Source organism: Camelus bactrianus, chromosome 19, assembly GCF_048773025.1.
Source record: "Camelus bactrianus isolate YW-2024 breed Bactrian camel chromosome 19, ASM4877302v1, whole genome shotgun sequence".
NCBI lineage: Eukaryota > Metazoa > Chordata > Mammalia > Artiodactyla > Camelidae > Camelus > Camelus bactrianus.
Window position 1 is genome coordinate 24,215,946 of NC_133557.1, and position 17,422 is coordinate 24,233,367.

Here is a 17,422-nt window from a genome sequence, read left to right on the forward strand (position 1 = left end):
CTCTCTTCCTGACCTACAGGTGGCCACCATCTTGCTGTGTCCTCACGCGGCAGGGATCAAAAGGGGGAGGGACAGAGAGAGACAGAGATCTCTTCCTATTTTATAAGGTCACAGTTCTCTCAGCTTGGGAACCCGCCCTTATTATTTCATTTAACCTCAATTACCTCCTCAAGATCTTATCTACAAATGTAGTCACTTTAGGGGCTTAGGGATTTAACATATGAACTTTTGGGAGACAAAATTCAGTCTGTAGTAAACAACCTAACCTCCCTGGACCTCAGTTTGCACATCTGTGCAATGAGGGTATTTATAGAGCACATCTCACCGGCCTATTCTGTGTGTATAGAAGGTACTCAGGATCTTGTCACTGCTGCACTCTCCTTATTCACTGGCAACCGAGGACTTTGATTTCTCTCAGTAGCTCCCCACAGCATCTGGCTCCACCCCCAGCACACAGTATGTATTCAGGGAATCTTGGTTTAATGAGTCCATAACGTACTGCACAGTGCAGTGTTCACTAGGGAGATGGCGAAGTATCAGGCCACTTTGTGTGACACAAGTTAGCTAAGATTTAAATTCAGCTATTGTTACAAAGAAACCAAAATAACAGTAGCTGAATCAAGGTGGTTTATTTCTCCATCACGTAACAGTCTGGATGAGGCAATCCAGACCTGGGACAGTGGCTTTATGGCCTCGGGGACCCAGGCACCTTCCCCATTGTGGCTCCGTGGTGCCTCGGGTGTTCCTCTCATTTGAATAACCCACAATGGCTTCCTTTCACCTGCATGGTCCCTGTTCCAGGTAACAAGGGGGAGAAGGAGATGAAGGGAGAGAGCGCCACTTCCCTCCAAAGATATCCCTTGGCCAGAGCTTGGTCGTGCACCATGCCTGGCAAGGGAGACTGGCTAGTGTGGTTTCCAGTCAGGTGTCCGTGTGTTCCATCAGGAAGCAGGGACGCTGGTGCTAGCAGAGACAAGTGGGGAATGGGTACTGGGGCACAATTGGCAGTCTCTGCCCAAGACTTCTGCTTCTCTAGGGATACAAGGGCAAGAACTCTGCCTCGGGGATGAAAAACAGCCCAGGTGGGAGGTAAACCGGGATTTGTCCAAAGTGTGATGTCCTGTAGGAAGATGAAGGTGATGGACAAGGTCTTCTTCACAAGCCAGTACAGGCTCTTTGGTCCCCCGGGAGCCAGGACCCCTCCCTTCACACCCCCCAGCTCCGGGCCCCTGCGAAGGCCCTGCCCGGGTAAAAGGAGCCAGTTTCATTCTGTGTCAGATCCCCTGGTTCCATCAAGGAGATGAAGGGGCTGTAGGCCTTGCCTGGAGGGCCCTGGAGGGACCCAAGGTGAATTGTACCCCTGTCTCCCTCTGAGTGGGAGATGTGGCTTCAAGGTCAGGGAGAAATTTAGAAGCTGAAAGAAACTAGTTTTTTTTTTTTTTAAAGGCAGAGCTTACTTCCTACTCCTGGGCAGCCCTAGTGTTGCATGAGGCCTGACACATAGTAGGCGTGCTGTTAAACAAATAATTTCTTATGTTTTTTCCTTTACTTCTTTAAACTTCAAAGACTTGATCTCAGGGGGTGAATATTGCCTTACAATTTCTTTTGTTCACTCAGCAACGTGAAGCCCAGTGCCTGGCACATAGTAGGTGCTCAGCTGTATGGCTTTTCAGTGCCCCTATAAATACATCATGTATCATCAGGCCTTCGGAAAAGGAGGGTCACTGTCCTTACAAAGTCCTTGTTACAGAGTCAGGGCTGATCGATTCTTAAACCTGCAGAAAGGGAGAGCAGTGATGATGGCTTTCATGATAGTGGTCACCATCTGAGCACCTACTGTGTGCTAGGCTCTAAGCCAGGTGCTAGGCAATCCTTTCAAATCCTCCCCTACCCTTTCCATGTGAAGATTCTCATCTCTGTTTTCTAGGTGAGGCAACTGAGATGTGGAGACGCCAAGAAATGAGCTCATCCCTTTAGAGCTGGGATTGGCAAACTATGGCCCATGGGTCAGATCCAGCCCATCACCTGTTTCTGTAAATAAAATGTTATTGGCCCAGGGCCACAGCCACTCATTTACATAACGCCCACAGCTGCTTTCGCACTACAGCGGCAAGTCCTTGTGACAGAGACCATATGTCCCACAAAGCCTAAAATATTTACTATCTGGCCCTTTCCTGAAAAAGTTTGCCTCGTTTAGAGGAAACATGTGAATACTTTCTGTTTGCCAGGTGGGAAAGCAGATCAGGAAAAGCTTTGTAAGCTGTGGTGAGGAATTGAGCCTTGTTGGGCTGGCAAAGGAGCGCCCCTGCAGGGGTTTGAGCTTCGATTTGAGTTTGGTTTCAGGACAAGCAGAGTGGAGAACTGCTGGCAGCGAGCAAGGGAAACCTGTGAGGATCTAGGGAAATAAGGCTGTGAGAGAAGGCTGGGCTCCCCGGCCGGCAGGTGAGGGATTTGGGAGGGCGAAGCCACAGGACTGGCGACTGACTATCTGGAGGTGAGGAGGGGAGAGAAAAAGCAGGGGAGGACCTCAGGTTGCGGAGGGGTTAGACGTGGCCTGGAAGCACATCCCAGAGCAGGACGAGGGGCAGCTGGTGGGGGGAGCAGGGACAGGAGTTTGGCAGGTGTTGAGTTGAGGTGTCTGTCGGTTGTCTCCGATGTCCAGCTGGAGGGTGGCCCCGTGGGGCTGGAGCTCAGGAGGGAGGGCCAGGTGTGCACTGGAAGGAGAGGTTTCAGGGTCTCCAGCAGAGACATGTCCGTGGCGTAAAGAAGGGACTGGACAGTGGGGTGAGGTTCAGGATCCCTGCAGCTCTAGCTCCGCACCTTTCGTCACATCCTCCTGACACTGTCCCTTGAGCATCATCAGGTGGAGCTGCAGCCAGGAAGGGCATCTGGAGCCAAACAAGACCCAGCCCATCCCCCCGAAAGCCAGGCCCTGCTCCTGGCCTCAGAAGCAGGGAGAGAACTGTCCATCTCCCTGGAGCCAGAGGTTCCCAGAGGGCTAGCGGCTGTCGCTCCTCCTCAGAACTTGACACCTGCCGCACTGGCATGGCCTTTTCGGTGCCTCGCACCCCCGGCTGTGTTTCTGCCCTGAAGCGAAGCTCTGGGAGCTGGGCTGCTCTGGACTTTTCTCCCCCTGTGGGCTCAGGTGAGCGCTTGCCTGTTGGAGAGAGCAGGAAGATGCCCCAGCTAGCCCCCCCCCCCCTCCGGTACCATTCTGAGTGTGCACAGCACCCAGGATGCCTGTGTGATGCGGGCCTGGCAACGGGTGGCAAGTGGGAGGCTTCCTGCGTGCTGGAAAATGCTTTTGCACCTTAAAGAAGGCTGAGGAAGTCTTTTTCCTCCAAAGATATGACTACTACCTCAGCTTTATTTTTTGCCTTGAGAGATTTCAGGGCTGCCTGATTCTGGTGGTGAGAAGCAGGGCCCTCCATGTGGACGGGGTACCTCCAGCAGAGAGCAGCTCAGGAGCTAGGAAGATGGCTGGGTTTCCCATCAAAGCCCTGACTGACTTCTGGTCTAATCTGCCCTGGAGTTTTGTTCTCCTTCTCCCCTATCTAGTGGAGGATGTTGTCCTCTGTCCCCCTGGCTGTCTCCTCACGTGTCTTGGCTAGCCCGCAGCTGACTAATGCTTGCTCTATGAGTCAGAACCATTTTGGTGGTGACAAATTCACGTCTAATTGGCTTAAGCACAAAAGGGAATTTATTGGCTTGGGGCACTGAAATTTTCAAGGGTGGCATTTACTTCAGGTAAAGCTGGATCCAGGTGCTCAAATGATATTATCAGAATTTCTCTGTCTCTGGGCTCTGCTGCCCTCTATGCTGCCTTTATTCTCAGTCAGGCTGTGCCCACATGGTGGGAAGGTGGCTGTCAGCTCTAGACTTATCTACCTGGTTTGGCATTCCCAACAGAAAGACAGTGCGTCTTTGCTGATTAAGATGCAGGGAAAGTCCTGGATTCAATGTCAGTGGCCCCAGCTGGAGTCATATGACCATCGCTAGCCGATCACTGTGGCCAGGAAAATACTGTGTTCTCATTGGCCAGGCCTGGGTCACATGGCCTGCTCTAGACCTGGGGATCGGGTCTCCATCAGAGCTACTGGGGCTGTATGTGGGGGAGGGGTGGTTCTCCAGAAGTGACATCAGGTTCTATTCCTAGAAGGGGGTGTGCAGGAGACAGGCAGGAATGACAGATGAATGTTTTGCTACCTCTGAGAACAGTGGTGTGGAAATGTTATCTGTGAACTGGGCTGGCCCTCATGACACAAGAGAAGGGAATATTAAATGGTGTGATGTTATATACAAAGCAGCCATCTACACAGAGGTAGATCAGGCGTTGGAGCCCAGTGGGGGTTGTGTGTGTAAAGGCGCTGGGGGCGGCAGAGGGGGGACCCAAGACCTGGGGATGTGAGGAACAGAGGCTCTAGGATGGGGTAGGGGAGACAGATCTAACTTCCTCCCTTCTCCCTGCTTCCCTTTTTTCCTTGCTCCCTCCCTCCCCAAATGTTTGAGTGCCTACTCTGTGCCAGACATGCACTTGGGCACTGGGAACACAGAGATGAACAAAATGGAAATGTTCCCTGCCTTTTCATGTGTATCTTCTCCTGGGGGGAGAGATAAACAGATAAATAAATGAGATCGTTTTTTGAGAGATAAGCTAGCAAGTGGCTGAAGCCGCTTTCTCCAGAGTAGTCAGGGAGGGCTTCTTGGAGGCAGTGATATTTGGGCAGAGGCCGAATGATGAGAAAGAGCCGGCCCTGGGAAAAGTAGAGGTGAGAAAGGGAGGGACAAGGAGCACTGTGGTCTTCAGGTAGCAAGGAGCCCCCAGGTACTGCAGAACAGGCAGCTGCCCACATCGGGGGAGCCTAGGGATGGAGGCCACAGTAGGACTGGGCCAGAGCAGAAGGGGCAGGTGTGGGAAGCTGAAGGAATTTGAATCTCAGGGCCGCTGGCTGGGAATAGAGCACTGCTGCCTGCTGGTCTAGATGGTGGGGAGTGACGGCGACATAGACACGTGTGGCTGGGGCCCAGCCTTACGGGAAGAGAAGGAGAAGGATCAGCATCCTTCAGTGCCAGCTCTGGACCAGCTGCCAAGTACCTGTGTCCCTTCAGGATGACCCTGTGAAAGGCACAATGCCCATTCTAACAGATGAGGAAACTGAGGCTCGGAGAGCGTGAGTGGCCGCAGGCCGCCTGCCAGCCTGTAGTGGAGCTATATTTGAACTCAGGTCTTTTCAGCTCCCCAACTCTTCCTCCTACACGGATCTGCCTCTCACCACACGGCATGCATGAGAATGAGGCCACGGTCCAAAAGTGATTCATCGCTTTTCTTTCCTTTCCACCGCCCCACGTTTCCTTTCTTAATTTCCACATTTCTGAGCTGAAACAGGCTGGTATTTCAATTTGCCAGTTGCAGAGTGGCAGATGGAGGTGGGGGTGGGGCAGCACTGGCCCCTCAGAGCACGAAGGATGGAGGCTGAACTCCACCTGGCTGCTGAGGCTGGCAGGACCCCTCCCCGCAAGGCCAGATGCTCCCACAGCCTAAAAGATGGTGCGGGTGGCAGGCACCAATGTCCCCCCTTCCCCAGCTCCTGAAATGGCTTTGGAGTAGGAAAGAAAATATGCCTCTCCTAGTCCATAAATGTCACTTTACTTCATGCCTTCCTTTTTTATCAGTGCAATTGGAAAGTAGCTGCTATCTCCAAAGGAACGGTGTTGGTTTCGTCTTCTAAATGCCACCACAGTTGGGACAGCGCAGGGCTTAATAGCGGCTTATTTTTACAGCTTGTGCTTTCCTGCGTCTTTGGATTCTGATAGCATTTAAGCCAGACACCTGAGAGGGCAAGTGGAAGATTGCCATATAAATGACCCCTGTGTCCTGCATTATGGCAACTTTTAGGGCCCCTTTACAAGAATCCTGAATGCTGGGATTCTGGGGTCCCTCACGCAGGCTCAGTCTTGAGAAATCTGCTGCAGAAGGGAGAACTCCTGTTTGACCTAGGCATTTGGTGGGAGATGTCTGTTGATTTTTTTCTGCTCAGTCACTTCTGAAAATAGGCCCTTGATTCCCTGGGGGCCTGCACCATCTCTACCCTTGGTTCCTGCATTTTGGGTGGGGATGAACTCCACCTCTGTTCCCTCCCACACATTTTAGGAATGGCCAAGTTACCCAGCCTGGCCAGTGGATATATTGTCTCTCTGATCCACTTTGATGATTCAGACATGAACAGGAAACCCAAGCCAGGCCAGCAAGATTTGGATTGCTGACTTAGAGTAACAAGGAAATAGAGGTCCTACTAAGAATTGGCTGAATGGGTAACAGGCAAACCAGGAGCTGAAAACCAAGAGTTGAGAGAGTCTTTATGATAATGAGAACAATATAGGGGAGAGCAGAGCTAAAACTTGGGGGAAAGGGAAGGAAAGATCGAGTTCTGATGGCATCGCTTGAACACCTGGATCCAGCCATTCCTGAAGCTACTTAATTTTGAACTTGATAATTATATGAGTTCATAAAGTCAGTTTAATGGCAAGAGTACTGACTAATACCTATTGGTATGATCCTGGCCACATAAAGCAACTTTATCTCTGAGTTCCCCCATGCTCACAGGTTGCTGCAAAGGTAGAGCTCATAGCAGGAAGGAAGGGTAGGAGCAGAGCATAGACAGCACCCCTTCCCACCCACGCAAACCCCATGGGGGCCATCTCTTCAAGGTTCAGCTACTCCCAAGACAATGCTGGCAGTTGTAAGGGAGGGGCAGGATTCTGGGGACCACAGAGTGAAGAGGCCTCTCATGGCCCCCACCTTGCTTTAACCCAGAGGCCTCAGTGCTCCCAGGTTGCACTCGGCAGGAAGTTCTTACAAGGACCTTCAGTCTACTTGCTCACTCCCAGAATTGCTCTTCAGTTCAGCAGATGTTGACTCAGGGCCATGCCCGGACCAGGGGTTGGTGGGCTTGGGTCTGGGTTCCTTAGCATCTTTGTCCCTTAGTGATGACTGAGTGATATTGACAGGGTCTCTAACCTCTCAGAGCTTCCAAGTCCTTGTCTGTGGAACAGGAATAAGAATATCAGCCGCTTCAAAGGATTATTAAGAGGACTCAATGTCCTGGGTCTGGCACACAGTAAACAACCGATAAGCATTTGCCAGCATTACTGTTCCAAAAATGATTACATCCTGGTTCCTGTGTGTGTGTGTGTGTCTGTGTGTGTGCTGGGTTTGGGAGGAGGATGGGGATGGCTCAAGTTCTAAAGAGAGAGCTATATAAATGGATTATTTCTATGTTGTAGACTTGATGGTAAGATGGGCACAAGCCAGAAGTACAAACAGTTACAGGATCCCAGGAGGAGAGGTGTCCGACCTATAGGTGGGATTCAGAGAAGGCTTCCTGGAGGAGGTGAATGCTGAGCTGAGTCTTGAGGACTGAGTAGCTGAACCAGAGAATAGCAGGGGCAGATGCTTAGAGGTGTGGCATGAGCAGGAAGTGTGCCCAATGCTCTGTTACTAGACCGTGGGGTAGGATGGAACGTGAGTGTCAGCGGGTGAACTCAGAAGGGCCAGCGGGGAAGGGTGATGGCCAAGGTGCAAGGAGCCTGGGAGCAACGGTAAGTCCTTGGAGGATTTTCTAATGAGGGAGCAGAATGATCAGGCTTGAGTTTTAGGGGGTCTACCCCATCCTCTGTGCGGTGGGAAGATGAGAGGGAGAGGCGCCCTTTGAGGGAAGAGGTTGTTGGTGGCATCTGGACAAAAACGAGGACCGGGCAGAGGTGATGGTCTGGAGGTGAGGGGCAGAGCTGAGTGCGAATGGGAGGGAGAGGACTCAGCTGGACTAGCATCAGAGCACGCAGTTTCCCTCTGGTCCTTGGTTTCCTTTGACCGTGATTTGAAAACACATCATGTTTGCCTTATAGAAGGATGGGTTGTTTATCAGGATTTCTAAACGCTGACGTCATCTCTCCCCAGATTAGCCTCGTATTTCGCAGCCCGTCTGCCATAGCTGAGCATATTTTGCCTTGATCAACACTTGTCTTATTTTCTTCTTTTTTTTTCTTCTATCCCCACATACTGATTCCAGCTCTTAGCTATAGCTCTGCTTTTCCCCATTCTTTATATGTGTGGCCCTGGACCACTTACCAAACGCTCTCCCGTGTATTATCCCAGTTTGTTTCCACAGAAACCCCAGGTAGTGTCTCGGATGGATATCATAATGCCCATTTCAGAGAGAAAAGAACAGAGGAGCTGGGAATTTATAGGACTTGCCCAAGATCGTGCAATAAATACCTGAAATAGGTATTCAAATCTTAGTTTTTTTTAAAAACTTTTTACTTTGGAATATAGAGCTTTCACCACTGACCAGTATTCTATTATTAAACTATATAAAATTTTGATATATATATAAACTATAGAAGATTAATAAAACTATATTAAAGGTCACATTTAGGCTTATACCTTCAACTTGGAGACCAATTAGGGAGTTTATTGACACTATTTATAGCTTCTGGCAATTTTTAAAAATTTGAGGTGAGGTTTTCAAGTATCAGAGCTATCTTAGTTTGGAGATTTTTATTTCTGTTTTATGGGGGTTTGTGTGTTTTCTGTGTGGATACTTGAGCATTAAATTAAATTTTAGAAGATTTCTGAAATACAGTGAGGCCCCTCTTTTGCCAGGGTTAGCAGGACAAGGCAGTGTGGGAGATTCAGGGAACTGGTATTCGAAATTCCACCTTCCCTCTAGGCTGTTCCCTGTATGTAGAGGCAAAAAAGCTACCAGCCACATTTCCCAGAGTCCCTTGCAGCTGGAGTTGTAGATGACATTTGGGTTGGGTCAGTCAAATGCACACACATGAGATTTGTTCCTCCCTTCAGGTAGTTATTGTGTTCTCTTTTAGTATTAAGCTCCTGTGACCTAGCTTGTGTTCACAGATGTGTTTCTGGGACAGACTAAAGGATGTATTGAGTCCCGTTGTGTAAGAGGATTGGTTTTGAAAGTTAGCTCACATGTTAAATGCACAATAAATGCTTATGCAGATGTGTTTTCATTGATTAATGACCAGGAACTCTTATCCCCAAACAAAAACTGCCCAGTATACACAGTGCAGGAATCTGAAAACTAGCTGTATTGGTTAGAACAGTGTTTGACTGCACATAGCAGGAACCTGACCATCAGTGGCTTAAACAAATAGGTGTATGTATGTGGGGTGGGATTTGTTCTTTCACACAAGATGTTCAGAGGTAGGTAATTATTGATACTGATTCAGTTGCTCAAAAGTGACGTGAGGAACCTGAGCTTTTTCTTTTTTATGTCTTTCTACTTTGCTTTCCTTAGTGTTTCAGGGTTTTTTTTGCTTCATGGTCACAAGATGGCTCCCACAGCTCCAGGCATCACATCTATGCTCAAGGCAAGAAGGAAAAAAGGTTAGCCTTAGCATATCAATCTTTTTTAATCAAAAGGGCAAAACTTTTCTCAGAAAGCTCCACATCAGACAGCCTTTAAGGTCTTATTAGCCAGAAGTAAGTCATGGGACCACCCCCAGCTGCAAGGAAATCTGGGAAATTTGGGGGAATGATTATTACAACTGCTCTAAGTCAATCAGTCATAGCCTGTTGTTGTTAAGCACATTTCCTCCCTGACAAAATGAGGTTCTGTGAGCCAGCAAGAAAGGGTTCCCCTGGCTGGTGGCATGCAAACCAAAGCTAATAGTCCTAGGAGCTATGGCTACCTCATTGTGGATGTTACATTCCCAAAAGGAGAGTCAGACAATAAACCAATAAACAAATTAATACATAATGTGATGTCAAGAGGTAAAAAGAAACTTAAAGAGCAAAGGATGGCTGGAGTGGAGCTGTTTGGATATGGTGGGCAACTTTCTGCTTACCATCCTTAGTATGTGGCCCTTTTCCTCATGCTCCAAAATAACTGCTGGAGATCTAGCCATCACGTGTGTGTTATTCTATGCACCTACATAGGGTCCCTGTAATCTGCATAAATTTGTATCTGGAAGCAGAAGTTACCATAACACAAACATAGTCTCAAATGGACTAAGCATTTATAAATTGGCTCCTAATTAACCATTCCTCCTTGTTTCATACCAGCTGTCTGTCCCTGTCTCTTCAAATTTGTTAGTCAAGCTTTTCCTCAATGTTGGGTGTTGGCAAACGCCAGACAATTACAAAGTAAAATTGGAAGTATTGCAAAAAAAAAATACAGGATTCCATGAAACTGATGAAAGTAATGTTGGAAAACAGCTTAGTTTCTATCCAAAAGACAATTAACAAGACAGAATCTGGTGGAGTTGGTCCATTTAAAAATCAGAGGAGAGAAAACTAGATCAAGATAATAACAGGATTAACTGCTTCCAACAAGAACTGCCAAAGGTGAAGAGTGTCCTTCGGAAAAATCAATCCAGCCTTGAAATGACCCTTTCCATAACATGATCTAAAAGTTGCATCTTGAGTAGAGGATGTTGTTTGTGTTGTGCTATCAAAAATTTTGTTTCTTAGGAAATTACTCCAGATGAAAATACTGAATTTATTCATTCTGTTGTTCACTCTAAGAATTTAGCACAAAACTTTAATTATAACTTCAAATTTTAGGTTTTTAAATAGTTTTTAAAATTTTATATTGCATATTTCAACATAAAGCCTAGCATTTGTTGTTGTTACAATAAAATTTAGATCCAAGTTTTAAGTGGATGCCTTAAAAAAAACTTTTTTTGAAGTGTAATTTAACTTGCAATAAACCACACATTTGTAATGTGCAGTTTAATGAATTTTTACAAATGTACCCACCACCCCCAATCAAGATAAAGAACGTTTCCATCACTGAAAAATTTCCCTCATGTCCCTTTGCAGTCATTCTCCCATCCCCTTCCCCACCTTAGACCGCTACTGGCCTGATTTCCATCACTATGGGTTGATTTTGCCCATTCTAAATCTTCGTGTAAGTGGAAACATAATAGTAGGTAATCTTTTGTGCCTGGTTCCTTTCACTCAACCTGTTTTTGAGATTCATCCGTGTTGTTGCTTGAATCATGATTTCCTTTGGTTTTATCACTAGGCAATATTTCATTCGTATGAACAGTGACATTACCAAGTGTTAGGGAGGCTGTGGGGCAGTTGAAACTGTCATACACTCTCCTGGGGAGTGTAAAATGGTACAAAGACTGAAAAACTTTTTGGCAGTTTCTCATGAAGTTAAACTTAGACACTCCGTGCTGCAGCAATTCAACTCCTTGGCGTTTACCCAAGAGAAATGAAAATATACATCCACACAGACTTGTATCAAATGCTTCTAACAGCTTTATTCATAATAGCCCCCAAATAGAAACAACCTGTGGCTGTCAGGGGACAGAAGCCACACCAGTAATCTGAGCATCCACTAGGCAGTTAACTACTGAAGGGGTAAAAGAGAACTTTAAAGGATACAGAAATGGTGAATCCAGAAAGCTGCAAGTAGGGCCGAGGGAGAATGAACAAGGAAAGAAGCAGGAAGGCAGCAGAGGCTCCCGCACCCCCAGAGAGTCAGACCTCTCCTAGGAGTGGACGTGTGGCTGCCTCTGGGACCACGCAGCCACCAGAGGGCGCAGGTGAGATGGTCCTGCTGGGTGGTCTGGAAACTTGCTGCAGGATGCGTGGGCTGGAGCTGGTCCTGGAGGGCTGCTAGGTGGGCGCAACTGATGTGCACAGGAACCTGTGGGCATCCAGGCCACAAAAACATCACCCGGCCTGGAACCAGGAAGAGCAGTCCCTCTCTTACTCTGGATCGCCGTGCCCCTCCAGCTCCCTGTGCTGTCGAAGCCTAACATCAAGCCGGAAGTGTTTCCAGCGCCCAGCTCCGGTGTCCCAAAGCAGGACAAAGAGGAGTAGATTTGGTGCTGAGGAGCAATAAATTGATAGCCCGTAGCCCCAGCTGGTGAACGGATAAAAACCCTGTGCTGTGTGTGTCCGTGTAGTGTGATTCACTTTTGTGCCTTTGCGCTCACCTGTGCCACTACCCTCGTGTAGTAATAAGAATTGCTTTGAGTCTTCAGAGGTGGAGATGGAGAGGAAGTAAGTAGCTCTGCCAGAGTGATGGGGCTTAGATGGTGGAGGCGGGAGGTCGGCTGTGCTGGTAAAGAGGCATAGTGCTTAACCCTGGGGGCTCTGGAGACAGACAATGCTGGGTCCCCATCCTGCTCTTGTATCTACAAGCTGTGTGGCCTTGGGAAAGTCACCCAACCTCTCTGAGACGATGTTACCACGTTTTAAAGTGGGGATGATAATAGTCCTTGCTCACCGTGGGGTATTGTAAGGACTAAATGATAAAAAGCAGGAATCAAGAAACCACAGCCTGCAGACCAACTCTGCCCACCTGCTCGTTGCTGTTTCTAAGGCCCATGATCTGAGAATGTTTGGTTCACCCTCATTTTGGTTTTATTTTATTTTATTTTTAAATTGAAGTAGAGTTGATTTACAATGTGTTCGTTTCAGGTGTACAGCAAAGGAATTCAGTTATACATACATATAAATCTCTTCTTTTTCAGATTCTTTTCATTATAGGTCATTACAAGATACTGAATATAGTTCCCTGTGCTGTACAGTGGGCCCTTGTATGTTCACCCTCATTTTTAGATGGTTACATTTTAAATGGTGATGTAAGTGCCTACATAGTGGCCTCAGTTTTGCCTCTAGCCTGCAAAGCCAAAGTGATTTACTGTCTAGCCCTTTAAGGGAAAGTTTTCAACCCTTGATATAAAGCATGTGGGCAGAGACAAAGTGCTCACGAGAGGTTAGCTGGTGCTGCTTGAGTTCTCAGGGAGCTTAGGTATCCTCAACGCCCTTCGCTCCCGTGTAGCCCTCGAGAAAGACAAGCAAATTTTAAAAACAACCACGGGTAACAAAAGCTTAGATGTCACCCACTGTGTTCCAAGCATTCTCCTAAGACCTGTGTATATAGCAACTCACTTAATCCTTAAAATAACCCATGAGGTAGGTACTCTTACTATCCTCATTTTAAAGGTGAAGAAACAGAGGCACAGAGAGGGTAGGGGGCTCCCTAGGGTCACACAGCTGAGAGTGATGGAGCTAGCATTCGGCTCTTGTAGCTACGATTTCTGTTGCACTTGGCAAGGCTGTGTCCAGCCCCTAGAGGGTGCTCATGAGACATCTGTTAGACGTGTGGGGTCTGATAGCAGAAAGCAAGCCAGTGTGCTGCTGAGCTCGTAGACAGGGGTGTCCTCTCTTCCAGGTGTCTTCTCTTACTAGGTGTCCGTCTGAGCCTGGGTGCCCGGCAGTGACAGCTGGGAAAATTCCACACGGCCACACGGGCTCCTGCTCTGACAGCCTAGCCTCTTCCGACCTCCATGAAAGACAACATTCGTTGCATTCAAGATGCACCCACGTTACACCTGGAATCTTATTATCTCCTCTGCGAGTCCATCAGGTAGCTCCAATTGTTATGTCCACTTACAGACGAGGCACAGAGAAGTTAAGTGATCAGCCAGGTATCACACAGCTAACATATGGTCATACAAGTTGCCACACCCAGGTCCATCTGACCGCAGCGCCAGGCTGCTTAGCCACAGCGCAGGACACAGAGATGGTGGCTGGCTGCTCAGGCTCAGCATCACTCCTGAAGGCGATGGCCAGCATGCATTTTCACAGAAACCCCAAATGAGCAAATTCTGAATTCACACCATGGCGTGATGGGGGCCGTGATTCACATTTCCTCTGAGAGCCTTCCCTTTTAAAAGCACACCCTTTGATGCATCTCAGCGCGGGGCTCTGCAGAAGTTCACTGTTCACACACTCTTCCAGAAGCCATCGGCTGGGGAATCAGGGTTCACCTGTGAGCTGAGGGGGCACCGTGGGCGGCCACCCCTTCATCCATTTTGATGAACATCCGATGCTGACACTCGCAGCCTAATTCAATAGAAGGTCCCTCCCCGGGAGGGAAGCGTTAACGCCAGGAGTGACACCCAAATGAAAGGTTAAAGGGTGCTGTCTTGGGGGAGGTGGGGTGGGATGTGTGTTGAAGAGAGGAGGAGAGGTTGGGAAGGAGAGAGGTGGGCCCTCAGTTTGCAACTTCTAGAGCAGCATTTGTTTGGTGGCTAGTTTTCAGTCAATTTTTTTGTCCTGTTACCTTGGTCGAGAATTTTATCATTGTGAAGAACAGAAACCTACTCAAAGGAGGCCTGGCCAGCAGAAACTATATTCTTTCACGTATCAGGTGTCTCCCAGGTCCCTGCTCTGTGCCCCACACAGTGTCCTCCAGGTTCTCATCAGGAGGAAGGTCAGGGATCAGGTACTGGGTAAATAAACAAGGCAACTGCAGACGCTACTGCTGCGCTCTGAAGAGCTTGGACAAGGCAGGTGGCGGAGCAGGGGGTCAGGGACAGTGCCTCTGAGGAGGGAACCTCTGAGCTGAGCCACAACTGATGAGAGCCAGCCATCGGCAGTTTTGGGGAAGAGTTTTCCAGACGGCTGGATTAGCAAGTGCAAAGGCCCTGAGGCAGGAATGGAATTTGCATTGTAGAACAACAGAAAAGAAGGCTGGTGTGGCAAGATGCCGGGAAGGAAGGGAGGTTCAGGAGACTAGGTTGAGGTCTGGCCTTAGAGGCCTAAGTTTGGAATTTATCCTCGGAGCAACAGACAACAGCCAGCCTTGGGAAGGTCCCCAGGAGGCACAGGAAGTCCCAAGGGGGGTCCAGGCTGTCTTTCTGCTTAGTCATCTGACGTGGTCACCGTGCTACCAGCATCCGAGGCCGGAAAAATGCCTGAAAAGCAAACAGGAAATAGAGTCTTTCCCAGAAGCCCCAGCAAGCTCCCACTTCCCTGCCCTTGACCAGGGCCGGGTCAGGCGTGCACCCCCGCTGGGAGATGAAGCATCCAGCGAGGAAAGTGGCCCCAGCCGGTCGGGATTTATGGCACAGGCTGGGCACGTGGAGCCACCGTGACTGACTAGGATGCCAAGGGCAAGAAGCGAGAGAGGATAAGCCTTTGAATCTAGTGGAGAGGAAGGCTCAGGCCGAGATACTTAGCTGTAAATTAGAGGCCTGTCCAAAGTGCAGGGGAAGCAGCCAGGAGTGGGGCACCCCACCACGGCCCCCACTGCCACCCCATCCTGTGCTGTTGTTGTGCCAGAAAGTTCCGGGTCGAGCTCCAGTGTCAGGGAGTCAGGGGTCTGCACCGTCCTAGGTGGGAGGCCGGGCAGGAGAGAGGCCTCTGTGTTAGGAACGGCAAGTGGTCCCTTTAGTGGCTGCACAGAGGTGAGCCCAGCATCCTCCCAAGGGGACGGGAGCTCGGGCCCTCATTGGGCTTGATCCCTGGGCTCCCAGACCCTGGAAGAGGAAGGGGACCAAGGATGCTGGTAAGAGTGAACATTGATGAGGTACTTAGGGTATGCCCTCCACGCACCTTACGGACATTAACCCGCTCCTCTCGACAGTTCTGTGAGATTGGTCCCATTCTTGTTTCCGTTTGAATGATGGTGTCATCTGCCCAATATCACAGGGACAGGAATTGGACCCATGTGTGCCTCACAGAGTGGCTGGGCTCCCAGCCAGTGGATTTAGGGCCTATAGAATACACCCCAAATGTTACCCCTAGGGGACAATCACATGGGTCATGAATTACATTTCTTTATTATTTTTAACTTGTCTATTAACAAAATCTTGTCTGAGGTTTCTCGGGGATGCACGTGGTCCATGGATGGGGTGTGGAATCCCTGGGATTGGATGTGAAGTGCCACGTGCATCTCTGTACATATCCCTGGAGGGGTGCCCAGAGCAGCTGTGAGACAGGCAAAGGAGTTGGGACCCAGAGAAGTCACAGAGCCTCTGTTTCATATTATTTTGATGTCGTGTTTACTCTCTTGAGACTTTTGGAGGCGGGTAGGGATGGAACTGATTAGCAAACGTTTGTCACAAAAGCTTGTCTGCACCCTAATTGACTTGTGATGAGCTTAGATCTTGCACAAACCCGCTTTGGTTTAGCTCTGGAAACATCTTGATTTTGACACCTAATCAGGGCCTCTCAGAGATTTGGGAAGGCAAAAGCCATTTAAAATTAAAAAAAAAAAAAAAGAAGTAAAGCTAAAAGGGTTGTAAAGATTGTGGTAGATTTTAAGTTTCCGTGTTTAATTAAGTCACTTCTCACGTAAAGTTCAATGGTTACTCATCGAAGTTCATTTAGAGCTGATGTCAGAAATCAGTGTTGGAGGATTCTATGAATAAATGGCCCAGACCAAGCTGGGCTCCTGCCCCTCTCCCCGCTCTAGAAAGGACACCAATTAGCTGAATTGTATCCACCCGGGTGCTGGATTCCAGCAGAGATAACAAGGCATCCGCTATCTTCAGTTCCTGGAGCAGCAAGGCCACCTCCCTTCAGACAGGAAGCCCCTCTGGGTGGGGACATCCTGGGGCCGGGGGAGGGTGAGGGCGTATGAACATAGGAAACCTCTCACCTCCCCAAGTTGAATTCTCGACCACCTGGCCGCAGAGCTCGGATTGAGGTTAACCCCGAGCCCCCAGCCCTCCTTCCAAGGATGTACCAAAGCTCATTCCGAAGACAGAAGAAGTAAGGGCATTGGTGGTACAGTGCTGAGCATAGCTGCCTTCCAAAGGCAGAAGAAATGATGTTGCATTTCTGCCTGTTTGGGAAATAACAGGAGCAGTTTGGACTTTGGATTTGGTTTCCATTTCTGCCGCTCTGGGTGCTTGTGACTCTGGGTTGACTTCTTTGAGCTTCTGATTCTTTACCTTGGTGGTCGGGTTGACGAGGACCCCTCCCCAGGCAGCTGCAGGAGAGAGTGGGGTACATGGGCAGGGCCGCCAACCCCAGCACCCGTGGCTCAGGGAGAGGTTGCGGGGAACACTGCTAGTCCAGTGAGAACAAGGGTCCCCAGCCTGCGGAGGGCATTTTCCGAAGGCCAGTTTATCTTTGTCACAGTCCCGAGATTTCGGCGAGGTTATCCTCACTTCATTGGAAACCGAGGCACACACTAGCTCAGGGCCTGCTGGAGGCCGTGTTGACAGCAGAGTGGGCTCTCCATCTCCCTGCCTGATCCCAGACCCCCAGGACTATCAGAGCAGGAAAAGACCCCATAGATGGGGCCAGAAAGGGAGGGTGGGGAAAGCGTGGCCATCCTAAAGTGACCTTTTTAGGGAGAAGCAATGGTCATAAACAGGGATAAATTCACTGAGGTCTGTACAGCTGAGCTCACTCTTAACAGGGTCTAGAAAGCCTGTTTCGGAGCCCGCTCCACAGCTGTGGGACGTCCCCTTGCCTGCCTCCACGGGTGCCCGCTCCCTGGGCTTCGGGGCTCCCGGGCGCCTCCACACCCACACTCTTGCCTCACTGCCGGGCCCCACCTTCCTGCTCCTCGTGTTGCCCTTCCAGGTCACATCAGCTGCAGAGAATACCCAACTCTTGGTTAACTGTCACACACAT

At 49.2% G+C, this 17,422-nt stretch overlaps 1 long non-coding RNA gene across 1 annotated transcript in view; it reads left to right on the plus strand.

The window, feature by feature from the left end:
• The first annotated feature begins 7,510 nt into the window (after nucleotides 1–7,510).
• Nucleotides 7,511–17,422, plus strand: part of LOC141573994 (uncharacterized) — a 44,864-nt gene continuing 34,952 nt past the window's right edge. Inside the window, exon 1 of the long non-coding RNA XR_012500483.1 lies at nucleotides 7,511–7,599. This is a non-coding gene — a long non-coding RNA (uncharacterized LOC141573994). The remainder of the gene's footprint in view (nucleotides 7,600–17,422) is intronic.